We start from the raw sequence: 17958 nt of genomic DNA, 5'->3' as shown, positions 1-17958 counted from the left end.
TGACTACTGAGCGATCTGTCAATCTCAGATAATATTGTCTTTCTTTTTTTTTAATGAAAATTAATAAACTCACCTTTAAATGTGAATGCTGGCTCTGCGTCAATCTGGCGTGTTCTCTGAAGAACATTGGTGGAGCGAATGCAGTTGAATCAATCAGCTGTCACATTATAGCTTTTATTTGGACAGCTCAGGGGAGGGCGTCCAGCCCCCATATTCATAGTCATATATCATATTTATATTGTCCTTGTGTATGATGTTTTATCCATTGTAAAAAAGAATGATGTTGAATTTACCCAATCGTTTTTTATGATCTAAGTCATGTTGATCTGTTGAGTTGGTGCTGGTCTTGCTACTGAAAGGTCTATCACCATCACATGTGAATTCATTTCATGCATGTAAATTCAATGTAACGTTAATTATTATTGGATCCACATTAATGTGTCACATCAGGTTCCCAAACGTAGTCACATTTTCAATGGCTTTCCATTTACAGAAGGATGACGATTCTTTTGTAACATGACCGGACATATTGCATGTTGATGATTCAATTCTATCTAAAATGCCTCTTAAAACAGTGCCATTAGTTGGCGGCTTATCAACTGTTCTCCAAATTTAATGATATTAGGTGTGATTTTCCTCCCTACATCTTGTGATATATCCCAAAATAAAGCCCTTATGGATATATTTACCATATTCAGGGGCTTATGCCGATATGAAACTCCTGGCCTTGTAAAAAAATATATTCGTGTGGCTTAAGGGTAGGTTTCGTTTTACATTGACATGGGTTTACCAGGCTTGACGTGCCCAGACAGCTTGTCTAAGACTCTGGAGCCGGGCAGATGTGCTTGGGTGTAGCCTGCAGACGATCTCTGGACTTCAGAAACACAATAAACACAAACCTGAGCCTGTGACATGAAATAGCACCTTGTACCACAGAGCAAGCTGCAAAGTGAGAAGGCTACATAACTGACATCACTGTTTTGCGCAAATCTGCTTTAGTAATCCAAGGCCTGCGCATTTGAAGAACGATAACTGTAAAAAGTAAAAAAAAAAAAAATTCAAAGTAAGATAATAGCAGAGTCAACACCACAACTACAATTATAAAGAGGATCATTATATGGTCGGGATTTTGATTTCTTCTGATGAACGATGAAATATTGACAGCCAATCAAAACTATTTAAATTTAAAGGACTTGTGTCAGAAAAAGTATGACATCGTTGTCCTTTGCTGTGGACGCTGATATAATACAACATGATTAACTTTATAGTTGTTGTTACTGGTGTAATGGGGCTTTATAAAGTTTTTTAAAGTTTTTTGATTAACAAGTGTTTATGATACATAGGCTGCATTCACATTTGACTTGGTGCTATTTTAGTAAAAAAAAAGCTTGCAGCTTGGTCACAAATAGCTACTGGCAATGACTTCGCAGGCAGAGTTTGTGCACGAATGCAGCTCAGCTTCATAGGCAAGCGTGATGGAAGACGTCTTTGCAGTAACCAATCTCATATAAAAACGATAATATACATTTTTTGCTAGAAATGCAATTAAAAGGGGGGGCACGGTGGCTTAGTGGTTAGCACGTTTGCCTCACACCTCCAGGGTTGGGGGTTCGATTCCCGCTTCCGACTTGTGTGTGTGGAGTTTGCATGTTCTCCCCGTGCCTCGGGGGTTTCCTCCGGGTACCCTGGTTTCCTCCCCTGGTCCAAAGACATGCATGGTAGGTTGATTGGCATCTCTGGAAAAAATTGTCCGTAGGGTGTGAGTGCGTGAGTGTGTGCGTGAGTGAGTGAATGAGTGAGTGTGTGTGCCCTGCGATGGGTTGGCACTCCATCCAGGGTGTATCCTGCCTTGATGCCCGATGACTCCTGAGATAGGCACAGGCTCCCCGTGACCCGAGGTAGTTCGGATAAGCGGTAGAAAATGGAATGGAATTGAATGCAATTAAAAGTTATTTAAAATTGAACTTTACTAAATTAAACAAAACTAGGGCTGTGTTCAAAATATCGATATGGCGATACATCGTAATGAGCTCCTGACGATGCGTGACTCTTTTTACAATTCTGCAGCAGATTTGAAATTAGCCAATTATTATGCAAAAAATAATGTGTTACAATAATAAGTTGTGTAAAGGAGCTGCTGGGAGTTAATCTGTGTTCTGTATGGATCGCCCCTCACGATTCTATATGCATGTGACCCGCGTATTGATTGTAAAGTTTCACCATCATAAAGTGAAAGTTTAAGAGCGCGCTCTCTTATCTTCTCTCTGCATACAAGTGCATTCTGTTTTAGTATCCTTCACTTACGCGGTTGTGTTAAAGCACACTGTAAAGTTAGTGGTGTAGGCCGCCATTTCAACACACACATGACGCAGCACTCCTTCTGCCTTTTCCACTATAAAACTCTACCACGCGATTAAAATCAATGAAACTCCCAACGTAGCGTAAAATCTATTTTAGGAAAAAAAAATATTTTTTTAATAAAATATTATGAAAAGAACATACTTATTGGGGTTTTTATCACAGACCATGACGGATGGAGCACTTGGTTCTCCAGCTGCTGACAGAGCCGATACTCTGAACTCATAATCGGACATACTGCATACTTGATACCTGTGCCAACCTGAGATCACTTTACTGTCATCACAAATAACATTACCAGCTTAACAATTAAAATAAAAAAGTGTCTGTCACAATATAAGATTTTCACTGCACGATTATCATGGCCAAAATAATTCATGATATAGAAATATTGTAATATCTACTGAACAGTAACAGTTTGTAACTTTGTTAATATGTTAAACGTGTGCAAAACCACCACCTCATAATTTAGAGTGTCAGTATGATATTGGCACTGAATTATTCACAATATTTCCAAATATCGATAATATTGTCAATACTGTTATAATGCAACAATAGAGAAAGTACATATTTTTGGTGTTGTCTCAAACTTTTGGACTACTGTTATCCCCTAGGATGAAATACATCTGTAAAAGGAACTGTGGCACAATGTGTATCAACAATAGGTATTATAATATCAAATCTGATATTCTGGCCCAATTTAATCTCCCTTTTAACATTTTTCTCTTTATGTCTACTGTCCTGTAGATTAAAGGCAAAACGCTGATAAATAAAACAAAAAAAAACCCCCATAAATAACTAGTAACCAATTACAGCTGCGATTATCTGAAATGTTCAGTTTTTTCACGAGGAGGTATCTAAGAAAATCAAAGCGGGCCTTTAATCATGGATGAGATTGTGTTGCATTAATTCCATTAGTGGAAAGCATCATCTCAAGACACTTAGACGCCTTTGATATCAATGTGTTCTTGAAATATATGAAATGTCTGGAAGCAGCATTTGCGGGGTGCAGAAATTACAAGAAGATCACCATGCAGTTGTAGTTTAGGGGAAACTTTTAAAACCAATGTAGTTTTTAGTTCATGAGACATTTGGGTCGGCGGTTTGGTTGGTGAGGGATCTCTTACAAAAAATACAAACAGATATGACAATGGATAGAGAGGAGATAAGGTAGCTGATCTGAGGGTTGTTTGAGACCTGATACCCATAATATGAATTAATACCATTTAAAATAATAGTATTTTATTATATCATATTATTACACCAAAAAAATGCACACAAATATGCCGTCATTTTCAACCCAAGGTTGGGTCAAAAAAGGGGATAAACTCAACCATTGTGTTGTAACTTAAGCAACAATGGGTTGTTTTAATCCATTGATGGGTCAAATATAAAGCTTTTGCTTGGTTTATTTACCCCAGTGCTTGGGTTTTACCCTTTTGGACCCAACGCTGAGTTAATAATAACCAAACATTTTGTAGATATTTTATTTGAATTAAAAACAAAGAAGTACTGCATGTAAAGAAAATGTATCTACAGTAACTGTATCTAAATTTAGATGTTGCTGTACATGTTCTCTGCCATTCAGATCAAGCTTTATAACTCGTGCCTATGTCCATTCTTGTTCAAACTTCAACAACTATAAAAAAAACAGAATTTAAGTGTCGGGAAGTGCTGAGTAACTCTTGTAACTAAGGGATAATGTATAGGCATCTGGTTATTATCGCAGAAATAAGGTCTTGTATCCTTTTGAAGGGGCTTATTTTGCGATAATGCTGGCCGCTTGTACATTATTGCACTTATTACATGGCTACTTGCCACATAAGAAAAAAACTAGACTTGAAATGTGAAATTAAAATATTTGAATAGCTCAATTTTACAGAATGCAGACCTTCGGAAAGGAAAATCCGTTTTTGTTTTTAAGGTAAGAAACAACGTTCAAATGAACGAACAGGCAATTTGGTTTAATCTTTTGTAAATATATTGTCATATATGTTATTAAAAGACATATTAATATTTAATATCTAAAAAAAAACCTGTCAAAATGATGTGCTGCATCCGGGAATAAAGAACCTGCCAAGTCGTGTTTGACCAATCATAATCAAGCTTTCAAACTAGCCGTGTAGTCCATATCAATGTTGTATATTATTGTGTCATTGTGAAGTAGGAATAAGAACAAAGGTTACCTTGAATGGGATCACTGACTGGGTTCAGAATAACCCACTGGTTGGTATCTTTCTTGCATTACTCCAGCTGATTACCCAAAAGTTTGCTTCCTCTATCTTTCTCGGGTCGAGTCCATGTGACTTTTATGCAGTTTTTGAAAGCACTGACCACCTTTGGAGGTGTAGGTTGGCCAGGGAATACTGTCAACATAGATTGACGTTTAAAAATAAATGTTACCATCACTGGCACAAAAGAATGCCAGCTTTTCAACAAACCCTTTTTGTGTTTCATAGACAATAATAACATAATAAAAAGAAGTAAATAAAATGACAGAAATTGACGTTTTGGGTGCACAATTTCCATGCAGCTTGTAATACAGAGCTCCAGCCATGATGTTTCCTGTCTCCAGAGGATTGCTCACTCCCTCAGGGTTCTCCACGTAGATTCTGTATTTCTTTCCATGAGCAACATGGAACTAAAGGACAAGCGGTCAGCTGAACCATCCCACACCTTCTTCCACATATTCTGGCCGACCTGCTGACGCTCCAGAAGATAGTTTGTCACATCTGAACCTCCGGTGTCACCCGGTGGCTTCCATTTCAACTCAATTACAGACGATGAGCTGTCTCTCACTTCTATCGGGTCTTGCAGGGGCCCGGACTTGTCTGTGAGGGGTGTTTGAAAAACGTGTTTCAATTCAATGCGACGGCATGAGTTAATATAGCATAAGGAAATGTGATAAATATTTATAGCTTATACATATTTATTCCAGAATGTGAAATACAGCTGAATAGAAACATACCAAGCACAATGAGCCTAGAAAAGGCCACGGCAGTACCGAAAGGGTTTTTAAGATGGATTTTAATTTCCCCGGAGTCGGATTGCCGACAGTCCTTTATCTGGAGACGGCTATGGATTAGAGCTTTGACTATTTTTATGCTGCCACCGTCAAAAACCAGCTGATCTCCGAATCTTGTGCTGGGAAGGTCATTTTGAAGGAAGCGCTTCGGCCAACTTTCACTACCACACTTTTGAAGGAATTGTGGCGATCAACAGGATCAAATTTGGGAAGCTTTTCCGATATTTAGATCACAAAGTATTAGGGAATAATCATAGATGTGAATATTTGAGTTATTGATAATACAGCCATGGAAAAAGTTCAAAGACACTATTCCAAATTGAGCTTATCACATAAAAAATAATTTTAAACTTTTCCTGAAAAATGACTGTTTTTATTGCTCAAAAGTGAACGTAAACTTATTTGAGGTCTGCAAAAATATAGCGCATCTTTTCTGTCATTTCCAACTGTTTCTCCAGATTACATTTTCTGCAACTAAATGCAAACAGAAACAATACTTTTATTTGAAATTTGGGAGAAATATGGTTTGTAGTTTGAAACAAAAAAATGATTTAACCTAAACATATACCTATAGTAAAATGTTAAATATTTTAATTATTTTGAAATGTCTCTTAATTTTTCCATGGCTGTTTATACATACAGTAAGGTGCCTTTAAAAGAGAATGCTATAATTTAGCCTTGTAAAAACAAAATGTTGAATGCATGTATATCTCTTTGGATAAAAGTGTGTGATAAATGAATAAATGTAAATGTAAAAAGAAACCTCCAGTATCGCCGACTCTCACCGTGGCTTCAGTGGCACTCATTCACTTCAAACCCATTCTGCTCTGAATCTGAATCTCTGCAGCTTTTATTTTTTACTTGTGTTCCTCCATCCTTAGCTTTCATAACGTCATAATTAGAGGACAACTAGTCAATGTAAACAGGTGAGATGCAAGTTTTTATTCATAATTGCTCATTTCAATTTACCATGTGTTCACCTTCTCTCCATCCTTAGACCAGACGCCATCAACACTATCAGCGATCAGTTTACGGGTAAGTTCAGCTGGTTCACCCATGACAGTCTAAACATGTGAAAGTATACTGGTGAAGTGAAGCTGATCTTCTTAAATGAATCCAGAGGTGATGACATAATGATAGGTAGATGAAAATTCGTCATTAATTCACCTTCCTGTCATTCCAAAGCGGTGTGACTTTCTTTCATCTGCAGAACACAAAAGAAGGACGTTGGTAAGCAAACAAAACTGGACCCCGTTTACTTCCATTGTATGAACACAAAACGAATGACATGAGGGTGTTTAAAGTGTGGGTTCGTGTCAGACAGATCACTGTAAATAAAAAAAAATGTGTTACTTGATGGCTTTTATTGCAGCTCATCCACAACTCACAGAAATCACATAATAAAAATTGCATCAAGCAGTAAACAATAGTCGGGCATCATGCATATTTCTAAGATTAAAGCGTTTGGGTTGTTAATCACGGCGTCGCCAAATGGAAGCTAATGAATAAGGTTTAGATAGTTATTAATCACTCGCTTAAACTGCCCAAATGACTCTTCTCCTCCCATACACACTATTCATCTTGTTAGTTGAAGCTGTAGAGAATAATTACTGTGTCGTGTCCTTGCTGATATCATTCATAGAGTGCCACACTGTGGTTTAACACCAACACCGCAGAGAAATGCTGGTGACACTTCACTTGCTCCTATTATTTAAAGCCAACGTACTGAAAATGATTTTAATAACTTTTGAAGGCTTTCTTTATAAGAAGTACAGATCTTACCGCCCGAGTCAGCCTGGATCAGAAACTGCAGTCACACCACCCCTGTCTGAGACATTGTCTCCAGAAAATCCTGCAGATTTTATTCCTGCATTGCATGGAAAAATGATGGACGCCTGCATACATTTATGCTTGTCTTTCAATCTAGGGGGCTGAAACGCTCGTATTATCTTTGCATATAAATATAAATAGATGCGACGTATGAATGATTATCAATTTCATTGGATCATTAGACATGGCGAGGCATTAAAGGGATGGTTCATTAAAAAGCTAAAAAATGCAATTCATTAGTTCATCCTTATGTCATTCCCAACATTTTTTTTAATGACATGAAAGCAGTGGAGGAAAGTAACGAATTACAAATAGTCAAATTACTGTAATTGAGTAGTTTTATTCAGGAATTGTACTTTTTTAAGTAGTTTCAAAACAGTGTACTTTTACTTGAGTACAGTTTAAGTGCTGTATCGGTACTTTTACTGCGCTATTTTTCCTCACATTATCATCGCTACTTTATGTTTCATTGTCATGTGATTGGCTAAAGAGAATAATCAGTCCCGTCATGTGACCCCGTCCACTCATAGAAAACTTGCATCATAGTGGAGGTGGACGAACGAGTGCTGCAGGCAGGGTGCGGTTTTGAGCACTTGAAAGTCACTGCGGGAAAGGGACACAATACTAAGGCTCGTCCAAGATTTGGAGAAATATTGAGTTCCTGTATCACTTCGTTCGCCAAGTTTCATCCAAACGGCTATATCATAAGATACAATTGTCCTCCTCTCTTCAAAGTCTCTATATCAAGTGCTCTGCCCTTATAAGTAAGTAGGGAACGCATGCGAAGCAGTTTCGCAAACTGTGCATTACCAGTTATAATGTTGTTAGTAACATTCAGTTTTTCACAGTTCGATCGGTTACATCAAAAGAAGTGGTTTTAACTCATTAACTCATGCCAGCCTACGCCAGCGTTTTTTTTACATTTTCACCCAATTTCAATGGCTCACAGTACATTTTCTGTAAGGTAAAGATGTGTTTTGTTAAAAGTAGCTTTTTTCTATTTAAATCTCCAAATTTCATTATTAATAATTATTCTTAATTCATTAAATAATACTGCCTGAAAAGTAACGAGTAAATAATACTCTTGAGTAGTTTTTGAGAAGCCTTTTTTTTAATTTTTAAAGAAAGGCTGTCTTTTTACATCCGTGTTTTTTTTTTTTTTTTTTTTTAAGTGATTTACCTGTCTTCCGGTTCCCGGCTCCTTCCCTACTTTGAATCACTCTACACTGAACTTTCTATTTCGAATTTAAGCTACTGTATAACAATTCAATTGAGTTATCATCCTTTCCCTGTGTTATTTTCCTCCAGTCTTAGTAAGAGATTGTAAACCTTTAACCTGTCCCGTGTCTTCAGATCCTCCCCTGTTCTCTTTCTGTGCTCCATTATTATTCACAGAAGATACAGAAGTGTTGTTCACCTCACCTGACGTCTGTTTCTCATCACAGGCTGTTTTTATAGCTGCTATTCTCTCCTCTCACTCCTTCTGCAGCTTCACCTGCCGATCCGAGGCTTACTTTTTGCCGTCATTTTTCTGGGCTTCTTTTTGCCTCTGACCTCTAGCGTGTCATCGGCTTGGTTTCAAATGTTTACAGACAGTATACAATTGTTATCACACCGCAAAAAAATATTTTGTTTTAAGAATATTTACAGATCCAACATATCTTAACATTCTTAAAAAAATTTTTTTACCCGAGAAGCAAAATGACTTATTTAGTAAATAGGATTTTAAGTCTTTAAGCATTAAGTGAGTTTATGCCTAAAAACACAGTCATTTTTAGTTTTAGTAAAAACTTTATTTTGTTACATATTCAGAAAACAAAACATAATATTTCAAGTCGTTTGCTTCTCATGTATGGGTAGTAAAACAGAGAAACCATAAATGTGTCCTATGGTGTCACAGCAAAAAAAGCAAAGAATATAAATCTTTATTTTTTTATTTTTCTATTATCAATATTAATATTATAAAATAACATATTGTTTACTGTTTGTTTTCCAAATTGTTGCTATGTGACACCGGACACAATGTATTTGTCAACTACCCTTATATACATAAGTATTTAAGAATGTTTACTTTTGATATTTGTTCTGGAAAATGTAGATTTACTACTGTAAAATGTACCACATTTAGTGCTGGAAAAGCTTGTCTAATAAGTTCCATGCTGCTTTGTCTTAAGTAAGTCTAGCTTTATATAAACACAAATTATCAGCTTAAATAAATAAATAACATTTATACAGTAAATAAATTCAGTATATTTTTTTGGGGAGACTATTGAGCAATGACTAATGATCTATTTTCTGGCCCAGTTACATTATAATGAATCATCTTTACCATATTAAACACTAAAATATATCAGATTCCCCAAACTGATCTTAATAAACAGTAAGAAATATTCTTGAATTTTACCTTGCACTATAAGCCAGGCTTAACAGGACTTCATGCCGTTATTCATCTGCTTACAGTCCTTCAGCACCTGCCTGTGGATGAGTTTTTCTTCGGACACACAGATGTCATATTTATCTCTCGCTTCTAATTGGTTGGTCCCTCTCCACCCACATGATTTTGGATAATGGTTTGTTGAGGACGCACTTAAAAATGGCATGAAATCCCTCTCTATGTTCTTCACATCCTTTATCTTCACCAGAAAATCCACCGTTGGAATTACAAGTTTGAGTGTTAGATGAGTGTCATTTTAAACTCAAAGAAGTTGATGAAACCAACTGGACCTCACGTAAAGTTTTTATATTTTATGGTTGGGTAAATTACTCTGAAAAAGTAATTAATTACTAGTTACTAATTACAAATTCACTAGTGTAATTAGATTACTGAACAAATGACTCTCTCCGAAAAGTATTTAATTACTTATTACTAATTACTTTCTATATCCTACATCAACCTCGATTAGTTAAGTGATTCAAGGATAGACATGAAACGACTCTTTTAATTCATTCAAATAAGTAATATAACTACATAAAGTAGTATTATATAACTGACCAAAGTTATACATATTTGAGAATTACACATTAAAGCAGTTAAACTTTGAATTTTGATGTCAATTCCACGATTGCAAACACATATATTACACACAGTATTTAGTTTAATAACATCAGGAGTAACTGTTAAATTACAGAAAAAATAAGAGTAATCCTTTACTTTACTTTTTCAAGGGAAAGTTATAAAATTACAATTACAAATTATATAGTAACTAGTTAAACCCACAATTTTATACATTTGTATGATTAGAATTATACCAAAACGTACAATCCACAAATTTGCCACTTTGTAAACCAGTTGCAAAATGCCATGAGATTATGTTGGTTAAAGAGTATATATTAAACCAATCTAAAACCAGAGGCTCTAACTGGTTAATGCTGGTTTTCAGACATTACTTCCCTCATTTAACCAATCAGCAAACTGGTCACATACTGGGCAAACTGAAAACCATTCAACAGATTAGCCTGAAGGAACTGGGAGACCAGCAGCAAACCAGTTTATGCAGCTGACTTACTCTTAAACTGAGTGGAGAACCGGTTGGCGTTCTCTACATCCAACTGGTAAAGTCCTGCATCACCTGGGAGAAGGTCTTTGATGATGAAGATGTATTTCTTGCCTACTTGATTCAGGTTGTGCTTCATTTCTAAATAGAGTTCTTGAGAATATGGTATCATCTCACCATGCTGAGGAACAAACTGACAGAAAAACATCACCGTTTCACATGTAACTTACGAACAACACTTGAAATTCATCATTAGATTTTATAAACTCGGCTTGCTCTATTTCTCTCTCTCTTTTAATCCGATTGAGTTTATAAAACATCCAGCGGAAGTCCGTCGCCCTGTTTTCAGCGCAGATGCGCTTGTATTCTGTCCTATCGGGTCGATTTTTTTTCAGCTTTGGTTTGAGGACGAACTTTACTGTAGGGCTCAAAGTCAATTCACGGTTGATGAAAGGTAGATAGCTATAGGTTATGGAGTATATTTTAAGAACGGAGGATATCAAACTTTTAAAACTCATTTCCCACTGTTTTTTCCTTTTTTGTGTCAGCAAACGTTATTAAAGCTTTGGGGGACCACATCTTCCTTCCTCTCTCAAACCTCACCAGTTCATATCTTGGAATAAAATAATAAAATGGCCGATGCGGCATCGTCGATGCATTAGTCACGAAGATTGCCTGAAATAACTTTCGGTTTACATCAGAAGATTAACAACACCTTTTTCTTTTCAGGACAGCCTTGAGCTCGTTCAAATCACTTGTGTCTGAAACGTCAGAAAATAAACACTGATTCATTTATATCACCATAACATGCAATTACATAAAAGCTACGGGGAAGATTATTTCTACTTACAAGCTTCCCGCTTTGCTTTGTCCTTCTTGTATCCCACTGAATATAAAAAGGACAAACATCACAGACGGTCGGAATTATGAGTTTCTGTAAAGAATGATGAAGTAACGTACCTTTGATTACATTCAAGACAACCGTGACCATCGCCTTTGTAGCCAAACATTTGTAGGTATCCGCTGGGTTTGGAGAAACATTCGGCATGTGAAACACAACACGATTCAGATTAGCAATAGAAATACTTGAATATCCTTTTATTTTCAACACAGCTAACCTCCATAGTGTGCTCTCAAGAAACAGGGTTACACTTGGTTTGATATTTCTCTGGATCAGAAATATCCCCATTATTTGTAGCCCACGTTACAGTAGGAGAGGGGTCCCGATCACAATGAACTTGAAGACAGCGAGTTTACCTGTAAAACGACTCAATTTCTTTATAAACTTTTCTTTGACAAAACAGACCAATACCACAAATGATAAAAAACTGTATTGTGATCATTCAAAATATTTGTAAGAGAAGTAAAAAAAGACCTTCTTGAATGGTGAGAGCGATGGGTTTGCGGTTAATCCGGATGGGTCTTTCCTTCTGGAAGCTCCTCCACAGGCTGTGTGACCATCACTCCTTTGAATCTCTTTTTGATGCCCATTACAGTCAAACCATAACAGAACTACACATTGTGACCAAACCATTTTCAATGAATGTCTAAAAAGTTTTTTTTTTCATTTAAAAAAATATTCTCATTTACTCCCTTTCATGTCTTTCCATACTTGTATGACTTTCTTTTTTCCAGGGTAAATTATGTATTTATTATTTATTATTTATTATTTATTATTTATTATTTATTATTTATTATTTATTAGTTATTAGTTATTAGTTATTAGTTATTAGTTATTAGTTATTAGTTATTAGTTATTATTAATTATATATTCTTTCGTTTTAAAAATATTAAATGTAATATCACTAGAGGAGTTTATACTGAAGTTAAATGAACACTGAAGTTTCACCTTGACCTGATCCGGTCAAGCCGGTACTTCCACATTTTTTTCTGATCTTTTCTCTTGATTCCAATTAACAGAAATTTTATTTGCAAATATAAAAAGACAGTAATATTTACTAACTTTTTTTAATTAATATACTTTGTAGAGAATAATGTGGCCGATTTAGTGTATATCGCAATGAGGTAAAATTGTTGCAGAAGTCATTTAACTGGTAAAAAAACAAAAGTGCTTTTCATCTTTTAGTGTTACTGTTATTTAAATATAGTGCAGTAAATAACCTGTAGGGGTCATCGCTTGCTCAGTGTAGGACCTTTTTTATTTTCCAGGCAAGTAAACTGTATCCCATGACAGATGATAAATATTGTTTTAAATTTGCATTTCCACATAACCACTGTATTTGTAATGGCCTGATGGATTGAGATCTTCCCGGTGACAAGGAGAAAAAATGTGTCTCTGCGTTGAAAGCGTGACCAGTAATTTTGGAGACATTGCAACTGTCAGAGCAGAAATTGCTTTGGCGGGTAATGGTGATTCTTCACTTTAAAAGTTGTACAGGCGAGTCAAGTTTTTGTTTCTGCTGCTGTCCCACAGAACGAGAGGTTTTGTGATCATGAGAAATATCGTTGTAAATCAACGCTTTTGACCCCTTTTTGAAACGGAGATACCATTTCATTAATTTGACCTTAAGTTTGATCTAACCCCAGTTATGTCATTTTGAAAGAATAATATATTTTCTAAAGAAATTTGTATAGTGGCATGTAAATAGGCATATATATATACATATATATATATATATTTATGTTTATGTGTGTGAGTAAATGGGTGTTTTGTTTGTTTGTTGTTTCTTATATATTTTTATTTTAGCTTGATATCTTATATTGTATGTTTTTTTCATCCTTAAATGTACTTTGTGCTATAATTCAATCTCAGTATTGCTAAGAAGAAAAGTAAATAATCTTCAACAAATATTTATTATTATAATAACATCATTCTAAGAGAACAGATTGAAACATTAAAGAACCTCACCTGTGAATTTTCTACAGATATAGAGAGAAAAATCACACGTCTTGTTAACATCTCCGTTTTTTTCTCCCAGACAACAATGAGATTGCATTGAAAAACATCTCCCAAATGTGTCTGTTAGAGTTTCAGAAGAGATCTTAACCATGTCTCAAACTGAACTCAGATTTGTCAAGTCTGCGATCAAAAGTCTACATTGTTGAAGATCTCTATATGAAATATTTCTCATCACATTTACCCAAATCCAGAAATATTACCCAAACATCTGAGATTCTTAAATGAAACACAGATGAGTGAGAACTGAGCTATAAAAGAGCAACACCTGAGCAATAACATTCTCTTCTGGTCTCCACATGACCTCTCGCCCACACCGATCAAACATTCTCCGTCTACAAATCATTCATCTTGCATTTCTCGTCTCTTCATATCACTCGATCACTTTAAAGAATTATAGCTGGTGACATTATTTTTCCTCACACCTTCAGTGTAAATACAGACTCCTGCTGTGTTGGTGATTCATGGAAATATGAGCAGCGTCCAGATTCTCTTCTGACTCAAGTGCCGTCGTGATTGGTCAGACAGTTCATGTTATGTTCTTCTCAACGCTTATGTAAACTATCCCTGATACATTTTTGAGGAAATATGAGAGGCAGGTGACATTGAGTTAAAGAGAGACCCGGCCTGACACTCTTCATTTGTCGGACGTCAGGTGCTGTCGCTCACATTTTGGCTCTGTGAATTAAAAAGAGATCAACACGTCCCGGTGGCACGCAATGGTGACATGTTTTGAGTGATCTCTGGACTTAAGTTTATTAGTCAGAATGAAGAGCGGAGTCCAAAAGTCTGAGGTCTCTTTCATGGCACAAAATCATTTTCCGAAGTAGAGAGAACATCTGTTCTTCAAATAAGCATTTCAGCAATATACAGATCCGAATATAGATTATAGAGATTCAATAACATATTCTGACTCCATTGGCGATTTCTTTCTCTTTTTGAGCAGTTAAACTCATGAAATGCAGTTATATTTGTACTTCAAACAGGAACAGTTATTTCATATTTGGTTACAAAAATGAATTCAAGGTGTTTTTTGAGAACATAATCTTTTCTTACCTTTGCTTTTAAGCTACAGTACTCTTTTCAGGATGCTGAGCTTTTCATGCTAAGAAACAAGACCAAAATACTAATAGGAACTTGTCTTTGTTATCTGTGTTGAAAAGATGCAATCTCATTTTTAACGTTTTAAAATTTCGAAAAGGATACTTTTAAGACACAACATAAGACACTACGCAATGTTTTGGTCATAAGCTCATTTTGTGACATTGACTGTCAACAAAATGTTTCACGTTTTGTTCAAACTTATGGAGTCCAAACATGCAGAAAGGCAAACAGAAACACAACCTTGATTCTTATACAGACAACAGAATATTTCAGCTGTGGTCTCAGACTTTTGTAGCCCACCGTAAGACAGAAAATGAATTAGACTTTTCAAGAAATTTCATTAGAGAGAGAGTCGAAGCGGGCAGTGTGCCACACTTTGCCCGGAGAGACTCATAAGCGCTTTCATTTCTGAAATATTTCCTCTCATATTGGCAACAAAGTAAAACGTTGGAAAAGTTTCTGGAAATGTTTCGTTCAAACTGGTCTACAGCTGTATTTCAATTGCAAGACTAGGTGTTTTTAACATGCTGATACACGTCTTTGACCTGCTTTGACCTTTGAGGAATATCTAATAAAGATATATTAAGATTTTTATCTACTCATCTCAAGTCTTTTAAAATGTTGAGTATATACATGTTTGACATTCTAGGGTTCCTCATGCTGGTTGTCACACCATCATTTGATAGGTCACATGCTTCATATAAACTTGTCACAATGTTGCAATAAATCAATGCAAGTCTTGTGTGCTTCCTCAACTGCAACTCAGCTGATTTTAAGAAAAGAAAGTATACAAAAACTATCAAAACATTGCTTCCTTGAGTCAAATCAAATGTATATCAGAGTTTGGCTCATTTATGTAGTGTTAATCTTGGGTTTATCAAACAGTATGTACATGATCGCATCTTGGCCTCTGAATCCACTTTACTGCTCGTGTTTTGGCTCAGACTGACTGAAAATGAGCCTTTGGTCCGCTGGCAGAACACATTCGAGATCAGATGCCGGATTCAGTAGGGGTTTGTTTTTATGTGCCACGAGGACCGCAAGGCACGCTACCGTTAAATCAAAACACCTGCTGCATTTGTTCTTTGCCTTGGCAGGAACACTGAAGCATTTCAAATGAAGTTCTGTCAATTTTAAAAGGATCAAAAACGCACAATGTCACCGATCCAAAACCGCATTTGTAGATGCCTTTGTTAGAAGTAAAAACTAGGAATTATGAATATAGTGATTTTCTTAATATCAATGATCCTTAATAAAAATAAAGACAAATCTTCGGTCTTTTGCTGTAATTTGATGTTTTTTGACCATATATAAAAAAAATATTTAAAAAAAAATGGGATAAAAATTTACCGTTAAATAAATTGTCATATTTTTTACAGGCTTTTTTGAGTGTATTTCATACATGAAAAATCTGTAAAAAAACAGTAAAATTTTGTTAAACTACATTTGTACAAGATACTTAAAAAAATTACAGTAAAATTGTGTAAAATGACGTTTTTTACAGTATGCCTTAAAAGACAGCTGCCTATGTAGAGAGTAGACAGCAAGGGGGCTCACTGTGTTTTTGAAAGAGAGCCAAATGAAATGACTGTGTATAAAACATGACTAACACTTTTACATTTGTTGGAGGTGGACGTTCAACTTTAAAGTACAAAATGAGTCCGTTTTAACTGATTCATCTTTCCTTTTAATGATAGTACTTTTATCAATTCAAGGCCATTTTTAAGGACACCAAACAGTCTAAACTTATTAAAATGACTGCTTTCCAAACAACAGTCCTGTCAGCTCAAATAAATTCTTTTAGATAATTTAGAAAAGTTTAGTTAACAGAACGGCTACAGTACATCGCCGTTATATAAGAAAAGTTCACAATTTTAGAGGCCTGTATGACTTTTTTCCTCATGAAACACGAAAGGAGATAATGGACAGAATGTTGGTGACCGACAGCTTCAGTCGCCATTAACATTCATTGCATGGCAAGAAAAAAATTAAGAGTTGACAATGTTTCTTTTCATTGAATCTGTCACTATATTAATTACACTTAAAATGAACCTTACGTCATGTAAAATAAAATATGTATTCTTTGCAGCATACTTGAGGAGTTGGTATATAATGAAACTGACAAATTATAGACATAACAAAATCAATGATAATTTAGTGTAATATTAAGAAAAATGTCTTAACCAAATGTTAGATGCCCATACAATGTGTTCTCAGGAGGACTACAGCATGAGTCATCTCTCATCCATCAAACATGTTAGTCTGTGTGAACATTTGCTTTATTTTTAGATTTATGCTTTCCTTGTTCGTCAAGGAAGTTCCAAAGTTTGTTGAATGTAAATTGGAAAAACTTAAACCGAATTTACAGTTGACGATATTTCCAAATGCTAAAGCAGCTTAAGATATTGAGAAGATGTCAAAAACATAATTATCTTCCACAATGACTATAGCAATGTCGAGGGCAACAGTATATCGGTAATTAATTTACCAACAGCCAAATGAGCTCCTGTGTCTAAGCCCTGCTTACAGTCTGATAGTCCAGCGCCGTGTCTCGCAAAGCTAATGAAATCCTTCAAGAAATTTAATAGCAATGTTCCTCCATCAGGAACCTATCGGCCCGGTGCCTTCCCCGCTCAGAGAGATGCTGCCCCCTTCAGAGAGGGGACGTATGAGGAGACTGACAGAGATATAATGAGTATGTAAACATAAGATAAAGATAACGTAAATACAACTTATTTACACTATACCAGATGGACTCTAAATACTTCTTTTAGGCCTGAGAGAGTACAAAATGGGGCTGCAGAAGTTGTTACATGTTTTTATAAGTTAAGACAAGAAGTTGAAGACAAGACTTTGTTTTTAAAAAAGGTTAAATGTGCTCAAACAGAAGTAGTTACGTAATATTTATGGGTAATATAGTGATCAATTTAATTTATTACACTTTTTGTGGTCTTTATGTTTCTTATTATTTGTGTTTATTTGCGCTTCGCCAAGTTTGCTCCCATTTAAGATAACGTGACAGCAAGTTTAGAAATATAAATTATATTAACAACTATATATTATAATAATTATATCTATATAAAATGTGTTATTGAATTAATTTAAAAATTACTTATTAATATTGTATTTTAATTTCAAATGAGTGTAGGTATAATTATTATAATATTTGACCATTTTTAATTTGAATGATAATATGTCAGTATATATATAATATATATATATATATATAT

General features: G+C 35.3%; 1 pseudogene; it reads right to left on the bottom strand.

The window, feature by feature from the left end:
- Positions 1 to 9636: 9636 nt before the first annotated feature.
- Positions 9637 to 13952, bottom strand: LOC130425020 (immunoglobulin-like and fibronectin type III domain-containing protein 1; annotated as a pseudogene).
- Between the last annotated feature and the right edge of the window lie 4006 nt (positions 13953 to 17958).

This window comes from Triplophysa dalaica, chromosome 6 (assembly GCF_015846415.1).
Source record: "Triplophysa dalaica isolate WHDGS20190420 chromosome 6, ASM1584641v1, whole genome shotgun sequence".
Classification (NCBI taxonomy): Eukaryota; Metazoa; Chordata; class Actinopteri; order Cypriniformes; family Nemacheilidae; genus Triplophysa; species Triplophysa dalaica.
Note: the sequence above shows the minus strand (reverse complement) of the source record. Positions and strands in the feature narration are given on the sequence as shown.